The sequence below is a fragment of the Leptonychotes weddellii genome, chromosome 6, assembly GCF_054177405.1.
Source record: "Leptonychotes weddellii isolate Sample4059 chromosome 6, ASM5417740v2, whole genome shotgun sequence".
NCBI lineage: Eukaryota > Metazoa > Chordata > Mammalia > Carnivora > Phocidae > Leptonychotes > Leptonychotes weddellii.
In genome coordinates this window covers 80,975,722-80,997,693 of record NC_138374.1, presented here as the reverse complement: position 1 = coordinate 80,997,693, position 21,972 = coordinate 80,975,722, and the positions used below count along the sequence as shown (strand labels likewise).

At 45.8% G+C, this 21,972-nt stretch overlaps 1 protein-coding gene across 2 annotated transcripts in view; it reads left to right on the top strand.

Moving 5' to 3' along the window:
• The window catches only part of KIF26B (kinesin family member 26B), a 412,513-nt gene that overhangs the window by 354,393 nt on the left and 36,148 nt on the right, over positions 1 to 21,972 (top strand). The gene's annotated exons all lie outside the window — the stretch shown is intronic.

The window sequence follows — 21,972 nt, the reverse complement described above, 5'->3', positions numbered from 1 at the left end:
GACATTGGGGAATCCCATATTTTATCTGGCAACCCTACTTAGGAGAGCTCCTAAAGCTTGGCATTGCCACCCACCATCCCGTGCAAATGTTTACTCTACTCCTAAGATCCTTTCCCTCCTTCCGTTATGCTCCAAGAGGATGAAATTAGAGCAGCTTCTATGTCTGGAATGGCCAAAGCCTGGCCCTGTCATCCGCGCCCATGAATGACCCAGCCAGGGGCCACCCCTCACTACCATCACCCGACTCCGCTCTGCCCCTGAACAACGTGATGATGGTGCTGGGTGCCCCCTGCTTGTTCAGGCCCCTGCCAAGGCCCAGCTGCTCCCCTCACAAGCTATCCGAACCTTCACGTGCTATAAACCGTCACTTCTAGCTATATGTCTTCTCCACGTCACAAGGATATGAGACTCAGAATGGTAGGTGTGTGAGTTTTTTGTAAAGTTTAGAACACTGTAGCCAATAATGAATAATGATCCTCTAGTTGAGCCTACCCACATCTACTTCATAGGAAGAACACCTGCGGAGTTGCCATGAGGATGAAGCAAAGGTACATGGTCTTTTTTTTTTTTTTTAATCAGTAAAATCATGCAAAATCTAAGTCACTATTGTGTGGGAGGAAAAAGGTTAAGTCGGCCCATTTGTTCTATAATGAGTGAGATTCGGGACCAGTCCTTGCATTCTTCTTCCCCTCTGCCTGAAGGTGATGCCCACGCTGTGATTTACTTCAGGAGGACCATTCATAGACTGATTTTAGGAGTTTAAATAGTAGGTATAATCCTATCCATCTCAACTCCTGAAATTTGGAAACCTCATTGGATAATCCCATAAATGGTTTTCCCAGCCCTTGTGAGGACCCTTTCCTTTGAGAAATAATTTCAAGTTGAAGGTTTATAAAGTTTTATTCAGTCTCATTTCTGCAGTTGAATAAACTCAACCTGTAATTACAAGAGAGAAAGGGAGGGAGGAAGGAAGGGAGGGAAAAGGGGAAAAAAAGAAAGGTCTGGATTGGTACTGTCAGGGATGAAGACTTGGAAAGAAAGTGTACTGGCCTCAGTTGGTTTCCCTGGCCATAAAAAGGGAAACCTGTCTATTAATGTGAGAATAGATCATGATGTAAACAAAATTCAAAATACCATGTTCTAGGTCACTGATTATATATCTTCGGTGTCTCTCACATTTCTGTGGAGTGATATGCTTTTAGGATTTCAGTAAATACTTGTTGAATTGGTGATGGGGGATGGATGAGAGTAAGCATATGAAATGACTTGTACTTCAGAGAAAGTAACTTCCTTTTGGTTCTAGTTGAATTTCATTGTAAACATACAGGGAAACATCGAGAACTGTTTTTAGTATATGTGCTGCCGAAGCGAGCACGAGAACTGTTTTTAGTAGTAGTTGGAGGGCAGTTGTTAAATGAAACCTATGCAGCATCAGTTAGTCACGAGGACTGGACACCTGCTCCCTGGGGAGGGCTGACAGAGCGTGAACCCTCCACCCACCCTTCCCTGCTTCACCTCCAGTTTTCGTCCTTCGCATGATAGCCTTGTGGGATTACATTGTTTGTATGTCTGAAGTAAGCACAGACTTAACATAAACTCAGTGTCTGCTCCAGACCTAGAGTTGTCCCACCGTCAGGACCCTCCTGGAGATCTTGTGAGGCCACCCATTGCTCGGGGCCGGGAAACATGGCAGCCTGGCCGTCCTCCCCCAAACACTCGTTTACCAGTGACTTGTCTAGCATCCCTCAGTCCCTCATGCCCATCTTTGTGTTTGAGCCTTAAAAGATGTTTGCTGTACTAACACCTCAGCTTTGGTGTATATTCAGTATTTGGCCTCTGCAAATCACCTTTGCAAAGTGATTCATCGACTAGGACCTCTCTTTTTTCAAGGTCCAGGAAAAGAAGGCAAAGATTTACTCAGATCCCCGAGCCAGGATCTGAGGATCAAACTGCATCAGTTTCTAGGGCTCTGAGACCTTGGCAGCACTGAACCCACTTTGCCAATCCACTCCCCCAGCCTCATCAGCTGCATTTGCTGCGCATAGCAGGGGGCCCTCAGCACAGCGGGAGGCCTCAGATATCCTTTATCAATTCAGTCAAGGCTCTAAAGCCACATTATGCAGCATTTTGTTAGCATACTAAACACCTTTCACATGTCAGACCTCATCTTTTCTGGGAGGGAGGGGAGGTTTCCTGCCCTGGTAGCTTTCTCTCATTCTTGCTCACTTACAGCAAACACCAGAGAAACGAAACTCCACATGCCTAACCCCCACCCCCACCCCCACCCCTCCAAAGCCACAGAACCCCACTACCTCTTCATTTGTCACCTTAGACAACTCTGCACTTGGCACCGGCATTACTTGTGTTTGCTTCTGGGAAATTAACTGGAATGTGCACGGAGGGGATACCGCCTGTCCTCATTTCTCTTCATCATCCTTTCAGACTATTTGTCATGTGAACAAGCTTGAATGTGAGTTTGGAGTCATTACCCATCCCAGACACTCCTGTGGGCACCTTAGGGTTGCCCTGAGTGGTTTTGACTTTGCAGATGATTTTGCCTTTGTAGATGTCAGGCTGGTGCGGATCGGGCTCCCAGCCTCAGCCGCTACCCGGTTCAGGCTTGCTGGCGGCTCCGAGTGCCATAAACCAATCCTGTATGCAGAAGAGCATGCAGGAGAGGCCGGGAGACCACCAACCACTCCATCCCCCTCTTCAGTTCTGCACTAGCAGGCTGCACCCATTTGCTATTATCCCCCCACCCCCCACCCCGCCCCTTCCTGGGTACCAATGTAATAGGAGTCTTCCCATTTGGTAGATGAGAAAAAAATAGGCCGAGGCATTAACAAATTCCCATGCTAGAATCCAGTATTACACACACCACTGGATCTGGCTCCCAGAAGGGCTACCCCAAGTATCTGTCCATGTGAACTTAGCTTTGGTCTAAGTGCTATCATGTCCCAACTGATCTGCAGGACTACAGTCTTTCCAGAGACTTGGACATTCTAACCACCACCCAGTCTCTCGATATAGAATTTTTGGTCCCTTTTAGATGTTGTCCTATGAGGGGTACAGACCCTTAGGAGACATGCCCTCCGTACTGAAGCGTCTGTTTTCATTTACAACTGTTACTCCATTTGGAGAAAGAATTACTTTAATAGGCCAAACGATCTGTTTTCTGATTTGCCAACAAGATGCTTGTCCTGTTTCCAAACACCAGATGTTTTATAATGTCTTGGTTTCCATTTAACAAGAGGTCACGGAAGATCATTCTGAGACACTTTTGTGTTGTGTCTGAGACTCTCTTCCCAAGTCAACTTGAAACATAGCTCTGTATTACAGTCCCATGAAGGAAGGGATGCTTGATGCTTCTCTTCAACGGGTTTGGTCTGTGGTTCCAACCAAGACCCCCTCCTTGTTTATTTGCATCAGTCACTGGCCTGTCTGGCGTCACTGAACCTTCCCCTTCTCTGTGGAGAATCTGATGGTGGCAGCAGGGGGCCTGAGGCAGGCTGTTGGCTTGCAGGCTGGAGCTCACGATAACACCACCATGGAGGCCACGGCGAGAGGCCTCTACTCCATGGAAGCAATGAGGAGCCCACCATCAGAGTCTGGGATGGGAGCACGTCTCCTCCTCAGGCCCTCATGAGGTTGGGAACCAAGGCCATATTAGGAACGGGCCAACATCAGAGCGGCCCGTTCAAGCCAGCGAGCAGCCCTGGAAGCTCAAAATCAAGTCCGTGACTTGTGGAGAAATGACATTTCATTAACAGAGGCAGCTTTTCTAGAATGTCCACACTTCTCATCTGTGATGGGGTGTGGTGTGGAATATGTGGGTGGCACCAAGGGCCACAGGCCTAAATTCAGAAGGCCTTTCCCGGACTTGCTTCCTGGTCTTGAGAAATATTTTCTCCTAGTAGCCACTTAGATAGTCTCTGCTCTCCCAAAACCGGAGACCCACTCGGTGTCCATGAAACTCGGGAAGGGCGCTATGGATCGATATTACCTGTACTATTATTTCCCCGGTTCACACGGGAGATGAAAGGTTTGTTCAAACGTATATTATTTATACTTAGTATAAAATTAAATGGATATTTTCCAGGAAAAATGTAAAAGAATAACAATTCTCCAGATTTACTGAATATAGCACAGTAAGAAACTGTAAGAATCTTCCTGTGAACGCATGCGCGTGCGCATGTGAGTGTGTGTGAGAGAGAGACAGACACGCGTATTTAGCAACCTTTAAATGTACATTAATGCTGTATTATCTCCTCCTGATTTAGAGGGAGAACATCAATTTAGAACTATTTGCACAAACTCCGGGTACTGGTTTATAGCATTCCCTGTTTAGAAATAAAATAACTAAAGTCTCAGGTTGCCAGGCAACCACAGCAATGATAATTCTTATATTGCTGCTTCAAAAGTATTCATTTTTATATATTTTAATGACTGTTAGGATGCAGAGAAAGTGGGTCTGGAAAAATCACCAGGACATAGACACCCTCCCCCCCCCTTTTTTTTATGAGATTTGAACATTCTTTCTATTGTTCTTCCCTCCTAGCTCCATTTACTTCCCTGGCTAGTGGTATCTTCATATTCAATTATGAGCATTTCCAGAGACTGATCTTATTTTCTTAAGACTTTAGGCAGCATGACCAGTAAATGAAGTCTGCCAGGTTTTTCCAGAAGCACGGAAGTCACTTGGGGAGAAATCGGCTGGGGTCACAAGCCCTGGGTGCAAACATCAGTTGTTTCTCCACTGCTTTGGCACCTAAACTCTGTACATCCCCCTTTTTGTTCTCGAGAGGGCTACTTCTTGCCCCCTCATCCATGGCTTATCCCCACTGGATTATGGGCCATGTGCTTGCAGCACTGGGTAGAAATGAGGAGACGACCTCATTTCCCTCCTGGCTCTTTAGGAGGTTTCCTTCCTTTACATGCAGTCCCGGGGATTACTAACAAAACCCTCTCCCCTCCAGATTCTGAACCAATTGGCAAATAGTTACAAGAGTATGATTGGGAATTAAAACTGTCTATCTGCTTAATCCTGGCAGAGTGCAAGGAGGTCCCCTGTCCCTCCACAAACCAGACGCTAGGACCCACCACGGGCAGAGAAGCAGGCCAGCAGGGCAGTCATGTGGCTCAAGTGCCAGAGAGAACATGTGACTTGCAGGGAGGGAGATGGACGGACAGAAAGACAGACAGACAGTGTTGGGCTGGACCTGCCCAGCCTCACCGGTCAGACCTTTCTTGTGCTGTAGGAAGAAGTGAATAAAAGGGCAGAAAGAAAGGTGGGAACTTTTTCCTCAATCTTTCCAAGAGGATAGAGGTTCCTAATTCGTGGACTTGCTGGGTCACAGGGAGAAGCAGCACATCATTTCCGATACTTATTTTCTGGTTCTCCAGCAACGTCCTGGGTAGTTAGCATGGTGCATGAGTGAGCCCAGAATTTGGCTGATTTCATAATGGGAGCATAATGATGACAGCTCATAGTCCTTGTTCTCCGACTGTGCCTCGGAAACTGTTCCAGATGCTTGATGGGCATCATTCTGCCGACAGCCTGACGACATAGGCACAATTGTGAGCACGCGCGCGTTACAGATGGGAGCCCGGAGACAGGAGGGATATGTCAGTTGGCCACGTTTGCACAGCTGGTGGGTGACAGCCCGCTTCCTCACACAGTGTCCGGAACCCAGGGGCGCTCAGTCAGCATTGGTTGCAAGAGCAGATGAGCTAAGACAGTGGGTCCGCTGCATCTGCAGAGCTCAAGCATGTGTCGTAAGTTGGAAGTGAAGGCGTGGTTCCAAGGAGGGGGCCCGGCTGTGGCCAGCTGTGCGTGCAGGGACAGCGTCCGGGCCTCCGCTTTATGGGATGGCCACGGCAGGGCAGGCGGACTCCCGGAGCCTCATGGCAGTGGGCGAAGTGGAATGGGGAGAGTGGAGGAGGGAAGGGGACCCACACCACTGAACCCAAATCAGAAATACCCAATAAGAGTGTGGGAATGAGTGAAACTCCCCTCACTCAGAATCTGGGCGCAGGACCTGAGGTAGAATGTCGGAGAACAGGGCTTGGGTCGACCTCCTTAAATGGCACTCAGGGGGACTCCTATTCCGGCCAGCACCTACCGGATGGTCTCTGCAGAGTGTCGCAAGGCTTTTGTCTTTCTTAATTTCTGTGCTCCTGCCTGACAGTGTGTGGAGCCTTTCCATCGGCCCAGTGATGGGAGAAGTGGCAGATTCTGTGATGCTCTCTCAGGCCGCGGGTCCCCGGGACCCCCATTAACCCCCTGCCCCACTGGGTGGGCTCCAGCAGGAGAAGGGTGACCAGGTTCCCCTGCCGGGCACGGCTGGCCAACGACACGGTTTCTGGCCCTCTCTGGAAGTTTCTAGGAGGTGCATGGAGGCATTTCTGGGTGAAAAGATCTGTCAGAATAGGAGAGGTTATCACCCAGCCTGTGTCTCAAAGTTCTGAGGGGACGAGAAAGGCAGGGAAGGGGTAGGCTGGGGAGGAGGGCGGCAGCCGGCTGCAGAGCACAGGATGACGAGCTGCCTCCAACCCCTGGCCAGTAAGAGCAGCTGTGGGCCTTTCCATAGCTGGCCGGCCAGGGAGTCAATCTGTCAGCTAGAACTTGGGAAGTGGCTCCAGGCTTGGCTCCCAAAGAACTGTGTAGTCACATGCCTGTCTGGTCTAAGAGCTGGTCTGCAGCAGGGGCTGGGGGCCCGGCGCTGAGCTGTGAGCCCTGTGTGGGTCCCCTCGCCCATCTCCCCACCCCCCTGCTCCCCTGCCTCTGGCAATCACCCATCTGTTCTCTGTATCTGAGTTCGGGTTTTTAAATTGCACATATAATTAAGATCATACAGTATTTGTCTCTCTCTGTCTGACCTCTTGTAGCATAATTCCTTCAAGGAGTACCCATGTTGTCACAAAGTGACAGGATATAACTTTTTAATGGCCGAATAATATTCCATTACACATATATGCACGAGAGCACGTGTGTGTGTGTGTGCGGGCGTGTGTCTCTGAGCGAGAGAAAGAGGGAGAGGGAGTGTGTATAACATTTTCTTCATTCTTCCATCGATGGACACTTGGCACCATCCTATCTTCCTTGATTTTGAAAGGCCAAATGGATTGTAATTACCTTTTGTTAAAATGGAAAGCTCATAACTGGATGTTATATGCAAACAATGAATCATGGAACACTACATCAAAAACTAATGATGTAATGTATGGTGATTAACATAACATGATAAAAAAATGGAAAGCTCATAAATTGATTCAATGAGAGTCTGTGCACCTAATATGTGGGTAGGATTACTGCCTGATACAGACATTTAATTTAAGAGCATCCAACCCTGTGTACTCCACACAAAGAAGTAAGGATGTGAACGTCTCTACCTACAACTTCCCTCAATGAGTCCATCGAGCCTGAAGGTGAGTGGGAGTTGGGGGTCAGATGCTACTGTGCCCTCAGTTGTATCTGGGTATCCCACTGACCAGGGTGGGATTCAAATCTTTAAAGATGCAGACTTTTCATGTAATATGACCCTTAAATATAAGGTGAGTCCTTTTGGTGCTCAGCCAGAGACCATGATGTGTTCCAACACTGAAACAAAACTTGACCGTGTTGGGTCTCACGAGAGAAGGGTTTTCTTCCAAAGAGATTTTCCAAGACAAAGCCGGATGATAGAAATTTCACCCTACACTTCCAATCCCAAGTGATACATAGAGTTTAACTCCATTCATCATGGAGCTCAGCGCTGCTCTGATCAGCAAGGTGAATTCTGACCCAAAGGACCTGGCTAGTGGTTTTCAGGGACTGATTTTGTTCTAAGTCAGATTGAGGCTAGCAAGCATATAGGAAATAATTTGGAATACTCAGAATATTTGTAAGTTCTTCTACACACGTAGTCCTTCATTCACTCATTCAAAAATATTTATCAGACCCCTACAATCTGCAGGGCACTGGGGATGCAGCAGAATAACACAGGTGCTCTCCCCCCTTGGACAATGTACGGTCTAGTGCACTTACCAGGTCTGACACCTGATAACACGCGAGCACCGAGTGCTCACCCACCACCGTGGGAAGGAGGGCCCGAGTAAGGCTAAGGGAATCAGAAGGACTGGAGTGAAGGCTGTCTGGGCAGATGTGGTGACTCAAGCCCTCTGCTCGTCTACACCACTCTCTCATACCCACACATGGCGGCTTTGTCAAGTGTCCCACAGCCCATCCTTGAAACACCTGGGCCGTTCGCGGCTGCCCCGTCATCAGCCGCAGTGATGTAGATCCTGCCTGACGCAAATCGTGATAAACTGCTGAGCCAAATGCAGGACTCCGAATCCACTGCTAATTGTTACCTTTAATGATAACTAATCACCATATCTCCAGTCATGCTGGTACTGGAAGAAAACAGCCAAACTGGGTCATTTGGGGCCAGTGCACAGAGTGCTCGAGATGCCCCTGGGCACCCAGAGGGCCCCGTGAGCGCTCAAGGGTGGCCAGATTTAGGCACAATTAGACATTAGAAGGGATGGAGCATACAAATGAGTTGCGGCTTAATTCATTAAGAAACTGTCTTGAACGTTAATAGAGCTTCAATCAGAGTATCCAGCCATAAATTCTCACCTGTTTCACAACTGGTTCAGGCTCAGTTGAGCATTAATAGATTTTTTTTTGTCCATGCAAATGAGGTGATAATTTAGTTCATGTGTAATTGAACAATTTTCACATAGTTATAGTCACGGAGCAGTTAAGTTGTATCAAATTGTCTAATGTACCAGTAATTCTTTAACAGAGAGCTGAGTTTCATTTTGATCTACCAAAGAGAGGGGAGAGAACTGGAGGTTATAGTAAATTTGTTAATAATTTGAAGGATAATCGATTTTAAGAGACTTGACAATATTCAGTCCTTTGGGAGCAGCACCCACTGTGGCTCTTCATTTTTGTTTGCACCAACTTTCTCTTAACCTACTCCTAGCAGCAAGATCAGGACAAATTGTGGTGGTGGGGTGGTGGTGGGTTCTAGGTTTAGGGTGACAGGAGGGGTTGGGCCCCCCATTCGTGTGCATACATTTCCTAGTTCTGTGCCGATGTGCCGGTTTTTCCAAGCATTACAGTGTGTGCGCCCTCGAAGCCGGTGTCAGCCCCTTCCCACCGCGCGTCTGGCTTCCCGCTCCCGGGTGCCTGGCCGTCTGCACACGGACTCCTGCACCGAGGACCAGCTGCAGGTGTTTCTGAGAGTGTGGAAAGCACTTGTATGTCGTTTTTGGAACAAAGTTCACTACCCTTTGCTCAGGGAAAAGGCCACACGCTGCTTCCTTCTGAGGATGCTCTTTGGCGAAGGCAAGGGAGACGGCAGTGTTCTGGCCCTCAATATACCTGCCAGAATGCCCTTTTAAGAGGAAATCTGATGGCACCCCCTTCTGGAAATCCTGCAGTGGCTTCTTGGCGGCTACAGGATGGAGTATCAAACCCTTTTATGGCCCGTGAAGCTCTTCATCGTTTGGGCCACACCCGCCTTTCCAATCTTGGAAACTGCCGACAGGCTCCCAAACCCCCACACCCTTTCCTGGCCCCCAGGCTGTGTACACGTTACTTTTTCTGCCTACAAATGGCCTTGTTCTTTCATTCATTTGTTCGTTCATTCACTCATTCATTCAGCGACTGGTTATCAAGAACATGCTGTATTCCATACAGTCCTGGATCCCCTTATTCAGGTAGTGACTTTCTGCTTATTTCCCTAACGTGTTTTCATTGTGAAATCTGCCATATACACAGATGTAGAAACACATCTGCCCAGTCTACGAACTAACAAATCAAACACCTGTGTGCCCACCACCCAGATTAGGAAATAGAACATTTAGAAGGCCCATGTGCTGTTCTAGGACTATGTCACCCTCCCACCTTTCCTGGAGGGGACCACCGCACTGAATTTTGTATTTATAGTCCCCTAGCTTGCCTTACACTTTTACCACCTAAATTTGTGTCCATAACAATATATACTGTTTAGTTTTGTCTGATTTTGAACTTCACATAAATGGAATCATACTTTCTCCTTGGCTCTCCTTGAACTTCTTTTTTTCCAACCAATATTTTATTTCTGACATCCAATACTGATGTGTGGAGCTATAGTTTATTTTCTTTGACGTAGGATTTTTCCATTCTCAGAAGATATCAGAGTATTAGTTCTTCTGTTGATGGATTTCCAAGAGATTTTTAAAAATTGGTTGTTGAATTTTGTCTAACCCATTTCTGTACCTAATGAGATGATCATGTGGTTTTCTGCCTTTAATCCTTTAATATGGTAAATTATATTAATCAATTTTTTAATATTAAAAGTCCTTGCCAATGAATCATGGAACACTTCATCTAAAACTAATGATGTAATGTATGGGGATTAACATAAGAATAAAAAAAAATAGATAAAAAAAAAAAAAAAGTCCTTGCATCCCTTCCTGCTTATTTCTCAAGGCTTACCTCAAATATTATCTCCTCTTTGAAGGCTTGTCTGATCTCCTTTCCTCCCTCCCGCTTCTTTGTTCCAGAAAAGTTGTTTCCCTCCTATAATCCCCTATGGCATTCTGAAGTATTGTATTATAGGCACTGATGTTATATTTTAATTATTTGTTTGCATACTTATCTCTCCCATCATATGAGCTCATCAAGATAATGACGGTCTTGGGCGCCTGGGTGGCTCAGTCGTTAAGCGTCTGCCTTCGGCTCAGGTCATGATCCCAGGGTCCTGGGATCGAGTCCCGCATCGGGCTCCCTGCTTGGCAGGAAGCCTGTTCTCCCCCTCCCACTCCCCCTGTTTGTGTTCCTGCTCTCGCTATCTCTCTGTTAAATAAATAAATAAAATCTTTAAAAAAAAAAAAAGATAATGACGGTCTTTTTTTTTTTTCCAGGTTCCTTATTTTTGCACTAATTTGCATTAAATCAACCTGATTGAAACCCTACCTTTTTGTTAATTGAAATATAGTTGACGTACAATATTACATTAGTTTCAGGTGTAGAGCATAATGATTCAACAATTCTATACGTTATGCTGGGCCCACCACATGTGTAGCTGCCGTCTGTCCCCATACAATGCTATTTCAACACCATCCACTATATTCCCTATGCTGTGCATTTTATCTCCATGACTTATTCATTCCATAACTGGAACCCTGATTCTCCCACTCCCCTTCACCCATTTTGCCCAGGCCCCATCCCAGCAATCATCAATATGTTCTCTGTATTTATAAGCCTGTTCTGCTGTGGTTTCTTTGTTTTTTTTAGATTCCACATATAAGTGAAAATCCTATGGCATTGATCTTTCTCTGTCGGAGTTCTTTCCCTTAGCATAATGCTCTCTAGGTCCATCCATGTTGTTGCAAATGGCAAGATTTCATTCTTTTTTATGGCTGCATATTATTCCATTGTGTATATACACCACCTCTTCTTTATTCGTCTGTTGATGGACACTTGGGCTGCTCCTGTATCTTGGCTATTGTAAATAATGCCACCATAAACATAGGGGTACATGTATCTTTTCAAATTTTTTTTTTCCTTTGGGTAAATACCCAGTAGTGGAATTACTGGAATATATGGTATTTCCATTCTTAACTTTTTCTGGAACCTCCATACTCTTTTCCACGGTGGCTGCACCAGTTTGCATTCCCACCAACAGTGCATGAGAGTTCCCCTTTCTCCACATCCTCGCCAACACTTGTTGTTTCTTGTCTTTTTGATTCTAGCCATTCTGCCAGGTGTGAGGTGGCATCCTCATTGTGGTTTTGATTTGTATTTCCCTGAAGATGAGTGATGTTGAACATCTTTTCATGTGTCTGTTAGCCATCTGCCTATCTGTACTGAAAAAAATGTTTATTTAGGTCCTCTGCCTACTTTTAATCAGATTATTTGGGATTTTTTTCATGTTGAGTTGTGTGAGTTCTTTATATATTTTGGATATTAACTCCTTATTGGATATGTCATTTGCAAGTATCTTCTACTATTCAGTGAGTTTCCTTTCCATTTTGTTAATAGCTTCCACTGCTGTGCAAAAGCTTTTTATTTTGGTGTAGTCCCAATAGTTTGTTTTGCTTTTGTTTCCCTTGCCTGAAGAGACATATCTAGAAAAAGGTTTCTATGGCTGATATGAAAGAGATTACTGCCTGTGTTTTCTTCTAGAAGTTTTACAGTTTCAGGTCTCACATTTAGGTTTTTAATCCATTTTGAGTTTATTTCTGTGTATGGTGTAAGAAAGTGGTCCAGTTTCATTCTTTTGCATGTAGCTGTCCAGTTTCCCAGCACCATTTGCTGAAGAGGTTGTCTTTTCTTTGTTGTATATTCTTCCCAACTTTGTAGTAATTGACCATACAATCCTGGGGTTATTTCTGGGCTCTCTGTTCTGTTCCATTGATCTATGTGTCTGTTTTTGTGCCAGTACCATACTGTTTTGATTACTGCAGCTTTGTAGTATAGCTTGAAATCTGGGATTATGATGCCTCCAGCTTTGGTCTTCTTTCTCAAGGTTGCTTCACAGAGTCTTCTATGGTTCCATAAAAATTTTAGGATTATTTGTTCTAGTTCTGTGAAAAATGCCGTTGGTATTTTGATAGGGATTGCACTGAATCTATAGATTGCTTTGGGTCATTTGGACCATATGGGTCAAACGGACATTTTCACAGTTTTGATTCCTCTAACCCCTGAGCACTGAATGTCTTTCCATTTGTGTTATCTTTAATTTCTTTTATCAGAGTTTTATAGTTTTCAGAGTATAGATCTTTGCAGTAATCAAAAGGCATTTTATTCTTTTGGTGCAGTTGTAAATGGAATTTTTTTTTCTTAAACTCTCTTTCTCTCACCTCATTCATAGTGTATAGAAATACAACCAATTTCTGTATGTTTATTTTGTATCCTGCAGCTTTACTGGGTTTATTAATTACTTCTAAAAGTTTTTTGATGGAGTCTTTAGAGGAATGCTACTTCTTCAGTAGCAGATATGAGTCAGACATCTGCCTTCAACTTTTGGTGGTCTGCCTCCAACCCGGATGGGGCTTTATCCTTTGTCATGATCGACTTTCTGCAGTGGGTGAAATGACAGTCTGTCTTGTGTAAAGCCCAGGAAAGTGCCTGCAGGCCCTTCCCATTTCTGGTTCGTTGAGCCTCCACCACCGTAGGGAATGGACAGGTCCACAGCCCAGAGCCCTTGACAATCAAATTCTAAAAAAGCAAACCCCCCCACTTGATTGCTTACTAGAATAATGAGATCCTTCTTAACAATTTCCCTTGGAAAAGGAGAATAGCCACCTTTAAAAACCATATGATTCCGGGCACCTAGGTGGTGCTGTCGGTTGAGCATCTGAGTCTTGGTTTTGGCTGAGGTCGTGATCTCATAATTGTGAGATTGAGCCCTGTGTCAGGCTCTGCGCTCAGCATGGGGTCTGCTTGAGATTCTCTCTCCCTCTCTCTCTGTCCCTCCCCCTGCACTTGCTTGCTCTCTCTCTCAAATAAATCTTTAAAAAATTAATAAAGAATAAAAACCATACAATTTGACCTTTCCGAAAGCCAAAGGCTCTCCTCACCAAAGTCATTTATTTGAGCCTATAATTTGTAAATGTGAAGAACCACGTGATTATTCCTCAAAAGCCTTCTGGATGGAGTCTGAATCACCCTGTTGTCATTAAGTCCTCCGTTCAAGGACCCATGTAAGGACCCACTTCACACGGTCTTGGAACCATGGGTGTTGTGCTAAGCAATCGGTAGCAAAGTTGCCACTTTGAGTATTTGTTGAGTGCAAGTCCCGTCTATACAATACAAATATTCGCTTTTAATCTTCACATGAACCTTAGAGAGAGATGCTATTGTTCTTCCCTTTCTATAGATGAAGACAGACACAGAAAGGCCTGGAAAATCACCAGCTGTCACAGGTACAGAAACTGGTAAGCTAGAATTAGAACTCGGGTAGTTGGGCTCAAAGCTCGCCCTTCCATTCCCCGCGTCATTCCCCAGGGCGTGGCGTGATGAAAACACACAGTTAGACCAAATGGACCTGGGCTCAGGCCTCAGCTCCGGACGGCCTGCCTGTGTGACTTAAGGATGTTCAGGCTCCATCTGTACAATGAGAAGGTTCAGGCTTGTCGTGAGGAAGTAATGCCCAGGAAGGTATTTGGTGCTCAGGGAAGCACTGCGAGAATATGACCACGATCTCTCAAGTCTCTTTCAGAGTCATTATCAGGCCTTTAGGAGTCCTGTAGACCCCAACACATAAGGAGCTCAGGCTCAGGATTTGACTGTGATCTCAGAGCTTAGTTGTGTTTTCATAGTGGTACCAGTGAGCCGGAAGTCCCTGCTGGCCTCGTAATTCTTGGGTTCTCGGGAACATAGCCTGCATCCCCTGATGCGCCAAAGGTATGTTCCGTGCATTCACTACCCAAGGGTAACTGGGCTTTTGTCTCAGGCTGCTGTCCTCTATCTTGTTCCTCCCAGGAGCAAAGAGTAGACGTAAACATGTAAAACCCCTTAGAGACTGAGGTGAAACATCTCTCAGCATGCCATAGCCCTAGTCCAGACACAGGGTTGGGTCCATCGCCATGGAATCCGGAGGAAACAGATGTGGCTGACCACATGGCCAGCCCTGGGACCCTCCATGAGAAAGTGGTTTCTAGTGCATTTCAATCTATTCTCTAAAAGTTTGAGCACATATAGCAGAATCGTATCATACCAAGCCTTCTTGCTGTATAGATTTGAGTAGAAAGTGAGTCGAGCCAGAGGCTCCCAAGCATAAGGTCCAGATACTGTGAATTCCTTACATGATGTGGGCACCTGCTCCCAGACAGGACTGTCCCAACTAGAACCCCCAAAAGCATTTCTTATTTTAGAGATTTTCTTCACTAGAGTGACAACTTGGAAGACCCCACAGTTGTGCCAACGTGATTGATTTTTTAATCTTCATCTCAGCCCCATGGGGCCAGTACTAGAAATTGGCCAAAGGAGGGTCATTCCAAATGTCCTTTGTCACAGCAACCTCGAGCCTGCAGAAGCAAAAAAAAAAAAAAATCTCTGCGGCCACACTTAGCCCTGCTAGTGGGGCTGGAAAGGGACAAAATCATAAACAAGCAAAGTTTGACTCCTGTGCCCCACTACTGTCTCTCCACTCAAGGCTGCAGCTTCCTCCTTCCTGTGAGCGACCCCCACACGGCCCTCTCCACCTCCCCCCTCCATTGCTCACAGCCCCCGTTGCCCAAGGCCTCAGATTCTCCATGCCTGCATCAACATTGAGCTTCTCTGAGGCTCTTCCTTCTCTGGCTCTGTGATCAGGCAATGTCTCAGGTCAAGTTAGAATGGTCCTATCTAAGAACAGTCTAACCACATAGAGGGTTCCCATTCTTCCCAACCTTATCAACACTTGTGTTGTCTGATTTAAAAAACGTGTGGCCGTCAGGTGGGTGTTGAATGGCATATCATAGTAACTTTAACTCCCATCTCCCTGACTACTGGGAAGGTTGAGTGTCTTCTCATGCTTGTTGGTTAGTACTCTCTGTCTCTGTTGCTCTCGTTCGCATCTTTTGCTTGGTTTTCTATAGAGCTGCTTTTCTTTTTGTTGATCAATTCATAGGAATTCTTTGTAAACTCTGGATCCTACCATTTTGCACCCTTTATCGAATCCCCACAGATCTGCAAGGCTCCTTTGGTCATACACCAAGTGTCCAAATATGCAGGGGTCTGTCTCTGGGCTCTCTCCCTATGATGATACCAGACTGTCTCAGCCACTTCGGGCTCTGTGAGTTCTTTATGGTATGCTTGCTTTCCATTGAATGCATTTCTGCTCTTCACTATCTCCTTTCTCCTACTTTCTTTTGGTTTGCTTTGCTATTCTTTATCTCCATCTTAAGATGGCTACTTGGCTTAATTTTCTCTCTTTCTTGCTCTGTAATATAAGCACTTAATTCTGTACATTACCCACTAGGTACTGCTTTGTCTGTATCCTCAAGTTTTGATAATGACAATTATTTTCACTATCACTAGTTCAACATATTTTCTAGTTTTCATTATATTTGCTGTTTGATCCATGGGACTAATGTCCACAGTTAAGTTATTTGGAATTCATTTGCTCCTTTGGGGGCTTGCTTTGCTGGGCAGGTACAGAGCACCTAGGGCTAGTTGGAGCCACTGTTAGAGGACTCTAGCATTGTTGTTGTTGTTGTTGTTGATGTTGATGTTAGCCCCTTCTGAGGACTCCATCCCAAACCCCATATATTAGCAGATCTTTCCACTCGGTCTGCTTGAACACACATGGAATGCATGTTCTCTCTCTTTCTCTCTCTCCAGCTCTCTCCTTTTTCTTTTCTTCTATTTTGCCCTGCAAACTGTAGCAGCCTTGGCTGCCCCAAATTCTGAACTTTGTCTCCCTGTCTCAGTAGTGTGACTGCCTGGCTCTGTCTTGGCCTCCTTCTTAGTCCTGTGGCCTCTCCAGGTGGTGAGCTGGGGTGTTTTCGGGGCTCCCATCATTTGGTCCCCTCCTCTCAAAGATGGCTTTTCTCTGATGCTCTTGCCCAGTATCCCAAACCCATTTCTGTGCTAATATTTTGTTTGGTTTTCTGGTTGTTTAAGGCTGGAGTAAATCTAGCTCCGTTTCTTTTCCCAACATGGCCAGAAGCAGAAATTGGTCATCTCTGATGAATTTCTTGTTTATTTTGTTTCTTTAAACATCTTAATTTCCTGAAGCATGTTAATCAACTTTTCGGTGTTTATTTGTAATCTATGTTTGAACATCTCATTCAGCCATCTGTTGTTTCTGCTGGGTCTTTCTCATGGTGCCTTGTTTCTCTGTGTGTATTTCTGCCCCGGGGTTATTCATTTGCATTCACATTTTTTTTTGTATGCGGGAATTCTTTGAGACTGAGGATAAAGATGGTTTATTTTAGCATTTGTGTTTACTTCTGCTTGGTGCCTGGGATCACTACCAGTTGAGGAGACCCTACATGATATCCTCAGCTTGAACTGTTTTGGACCACCCAGATATTGAAAATTAAAACTGCCAACTTGCATTAATCCAGCCTGTGGTTCCAAATTCTTGGGACAATTTCTTTTCTACTCAGTGCTGTATTTCAAGACAGACATGTGTTATATGGTGAGGGAGGCAGGTGTTGTCGAAGGGGATTTTCCTCTTAAAATCCTCATGTTGGGCAGGCTCTTAGTTCTGTCTTCTGTTTTCCACGCCCTTGAAGCCATATTAAACGAAGCTGAATATTACCTGGTTTGGCAAACACCTTCAAGGTCAAAGTAAACTTGCGTGTTCTGCTCAGTTCTGGTGAGTTCCCAATTTCATTTATTTCTTTCAGCATGACAATTCCTTACTCTTACAAGTTCAGCAATGCATTTAATAAGATTTGTGAAAATATCTTCTCCACAGTGTTTAACTGTACTTTATAAGAAGGTTTTCTTAGGTACCTAGACTATCATATTGCTTTTTTGGATACTTTTCTATATTCTGTTACACATTCTCCGTGTTCTAAATGATCAGTAAGGGAACCTTATAATTTACTGTCCAAACTGGGACACTTTTCAGAGCAAAAGACTTAGTTCATATTATTAACTTTCTGAAATATTTTCTGACAAATCCATTTACATTAGTGGACTTATAAAATAGTTGTATTCAAAATTACCTTCAAAACTAAAATGGTTTCTTACCAAAAAAATCCATGTGCACCAAAGAAAAAAATTTAAATCTCTTTATATTGTTTCTCAAAACATTCAAATAAAGTAAGCAGAATAGTTATTCTCAATACATTTTTGTGTATTTTAATCATCTTTACCAAATCTATGCCTAATATCCTGTCAGTGGTGTCTTTTTTTTTTTTTTTTTGAGAGAGAGAGCGAGAAAGAGATCACACAAGGTTGGGGGAGAGAGAGAGAGAGAATCTTAAGCAGGCTCCACACCCAGCGCAGAGCCCGACACAGGGCTCAATCTCACAACCCTGAGATCATGACCTGAGCCGAAATCAAGAGTCGGATGCTCAACTGACTGAGCCACCCAGGCGCCCTGATGGTGTCTTTCCTAAGACTATATTTTTTGCTAGTATTATCTTAGAGCTAGTGCTTTTCTTCTTCACTTACCTCATTGCCTATGTATGTATGCCCATGTGTGCATGTGTGTTAACATATAAAACTATATGTTTCAATCAGTGCTGTTTCTCACTGCCTAATATTCATGTAGTTCTTTCCTTGCTCTTGCAGGGATGTATTTCAGGATCCTGCCTATTTACAAGTCTCCTTTCATTTAATAATCGCAATTCATTACAAGCTTCTGAGGCTGAGGGGTTTTTTATTTTTTCATTTTATTTAAATGAATTTATTTTTTTAATTTTTTATTTAAATTCAATTTGATTAACATATAGTGTATTATTAGTTTCAGAGGAAGAGGTCAGTGATCCATCACTCTTATTATAACACCCAGTGCTCATTCCATCACATGCCCTCCTTAATGCCCATCACCCAGTTACCCCATCCCCCACTCCCCTCCCCTCCAGCAACCCTCAGTTTGTTTCCTACGATTAAGAGTCTCTTATGGTTTGTCCTGAGGCTGCAATTTTTGTATTTCGTTTGTTGAACACCTGATAACTGACTTACAACTTATTTTGAACAAAGTGCAATCAAAATTTAAAAGACCTGCTTCCAAAATTTCAATACCTTTTTGTAGAACACTGAGGTAAACTCATACAATATATTTTGAAGTTAAAAAATGTCTAATGCCAGCAATTTCAGATCATTTAAGCAGATCTTGAGAGCCCCAACATTTCTCAAATCCCACCGATGACAGGAGACAGAGCTGCCTGTCCCCCTAATGAAACAGTTGTTTGTTTAACAGAAGATTGATCACAACATCTTTGTTAAGGTCAGTCACTCTATAGACATAAGTCTTGCCAATTTTCAGAGCTGCAGCTTGTACTTCTGGGGAGAAACAGAAGTGTGTTTGAGTCCCATTACATCTCTGCGCACTGTAGCAAGTGACAAGTGCATTTCTGCACATGTGTCTCCAGCAGTGGGAACAGCACATCCTCAGGTGGGAGCCCTGTCCACTGCACATGTCCCACACCCTACTCGATAGGGCCCATGGAGGCCGAGCATGAAGGTCTGTCCAACTCTTCCATCTCACTGTTTCAAGTCCTAATGATAATGTTATGGAACCTAGACTGAATCGCCCGACGGAAGAACCAAGCAGCACCCGGAGATCGTGGAGGATAGGAGGTTTATTTAATGCCGGTGGACTCAGAGGAGAGTGATCTCCAAAGGTCTGAGTCCCGAGCACAAACAAAGAGGGCAATTTATACACTTCTACTTACGCACACTTGGCACTCTTGGCGCATGCACGAAGCGGGGCAGGGAGAAGAACTTGGATTGGTGTGCACGGGAAGCAGAGCAGGGAGAAGAACCCAGAAGAGCCCCAGGGCACGGACTGGGACTCTCTCGCTGGCTTGGTCGGCCATCTTAGGACACAGATTTTCCTTATCATTCTGCCCTTTGATGCCCCTTTAAACACCTAGTTTAGAGGGCATCATTTTCATTCCCTAAGGGGCAATAGTGAGTAAGGAGCAACTGGAGTCTGATCTTAGCAATTTGAGCAGTGTTAAACCTAGTAAGGGCATTAAGAATACAAGGACCAAATGCTGCTGTGAGGAGAAGCAATAGGAGGGGGCCAACGAGGGGGGCAAACCAAGGGAACCACTGTGAGAGGGTATCCCACCAAGTTGTCCACTGGAGTGTTTCCCACCAGCGATGTACTCGTTCCTGTAATTGGGTCAGAGTTTCTTGGACCACCCTGGACTCATTAGCATAGAAACAACTTCTCTCCTGTAAGAAGAGGCAGAGCCCCCCTTGCGCAGCCTTGAGCAAGTCGAGCCCGCGCCTGTTTTGGAGGACCACTGAGGCCAGTGAATCTAGTTGGCGCTGCAGGGCCAGGGCCGACTGAGTGAGGGCGGAAAAATCTACCGTGCGTCGTTGAGTTAGACCCTGGTACTGAACCTGAGACATCCCGACGCCAATGGCGCCGAGGGCAACGCATGATGTGGCCAGCAGGCTCACGATAAGAGGGATGGCTGCGGGGGAGTGCCAAGGGCAGCTAGGAGGTCTCCATATGAGTGGGGCATCACTCCTGGGGAGGACTGAAGGATTGGGTAAGAGACTGACAAGCGTGCATGATTGATCGCGTGGGGTGATGCAGATGTATACACCTTGATCACAAGACAGAAAAGTGGTGTTAGGCGCACAGACCCGACTGTGGCCCGTGATGGGAGAGGAAGAGTTTCCATACAGTGGTACCAGAGCCAGAAAGGGATAATCTGAGGTCCCCAGTGCCAAGGTGGGAGGTGACACAGTGGACTGGTTGAGGATGACACCTAGGTATTCGACGGGACCGGGCTTCATACAGATCCAGCAGTCAGACACTAGGGGTGGATTTGAGTGGTTAAGTGCTTGGTGGGAGGTGTTAATCATACCTAACAGTTGTGCTATAGATGCTTGCTGTGTGTGGATGGGGGACCCGGGGATGAGCCAGGGCGAGTTATTTTCTGTCTGACTCTGGGGGTTGACTGCAAGGCTTGGGGCAAACACGGACTCAATCATAAACTTGTCCATGGGGTCGGTCCCCATAGGGTGATATTGGCCCAACAGGAGAATGATTCCTGCAGCCCATGAGGTGGCATTGGGTTCTGAGACTGAGAGGGTGAGAGGTATACAGTGATTTTTAGGGCAAGAGGATGGGGTGGCATTGCATACCAAGGAAATCTGGGTGTCACCTCACTGTTTGAGGTGCCACCACCTGGTGGACCATTGTTTCATTCCCGGCCAAGTCGCCACCCATGACTCACATCCCCAGGCTTGCAAGCAGAACTGAGGGCAGGTGTTTGGCTGTTGAGGCATCAGGCCCCCACAGATGTAGATATCTACCAGCTGGTAACCTGAGTGAGGGCCATGGTAGGAACACCATCTGTGAGGTTCCCAGGAGGTATCAAGAAGCTGGCATCTATCAAAATGGAGGTTAACCTTTGGTGTGTGTCCATCCCAGGTGGAAGAAGTCAATGGGGGTGCTGGTGTGGGATTGAGGGGGATAAGCTGGAAACGCCATTTGCCAGTGATGGTGATATGAGAGTTTGCCCCCCTTGCCTGGCCGGGCAAGCTAGAGGCAGTGAGGAGGAACCGCACACCAGGTAGCAGAGAACCGGGACTGACTGGGGCCAGGAAAACCACGGTGAAATGCACTCAGGAGTAGACAGCAGAGGGCCAGTAAAAGTGGGGTCTATGACCTTAGGTAGAGGGAGCCACCGTGGCTAACCCGTCAGCAGATGAAACCCGTGGACAAGTAAGTGCAGTAATACACCCTAGGGACACCCACTAAGCAATGACAATAGTAAGCCTTGGGGGGAAAGTCCAGTCAGGAGGGGTAACAGTGTCCGACTCCCAAGATGAGGGAAATCATGCCGATGAGAGCCAGGGACCACGGTGAGCAGGTGTCCATCAGTCAGTGGGGTCTTGTCAAAGGTGAAGCCGGAGTGGGTTCGTGAAGTCTGGCTGGACTCTCCACTGGCACGGCTCCTCATCCGAATGATGAGCTTTCTTCACTCTGGAGTGGTGGACCCACGTGGTGACACCTGAGACCTTGAGGGCAGTAGGGGCGGTTAGAACAACAGTGTGAGGCCCTGTCCACTGTGGTTTGAGGGGGTCTTTCTTCCAATCTTTGACCCCAACTGAGTCCCCTGTCTGGAAGGAGTGTACCTGAGACCCTAAGGAGATTGGGGCCCTCTCAATGGTGTACTTTTGTAATTTATTTAGGGTGGCCCCAGGGCCTGAAGCTGCTCCTTTATCCCTTTATCTCCAACCTGATGCAAATTTCCTGGAAGGCTTCCCAAGCACGGGGAGGCCGTCCATATATTAATTCGAATGGGGAGAAACCTGATGTCCCGGGCATACAGCGAGCACGCAGGAGAGCTAGGGGTAGC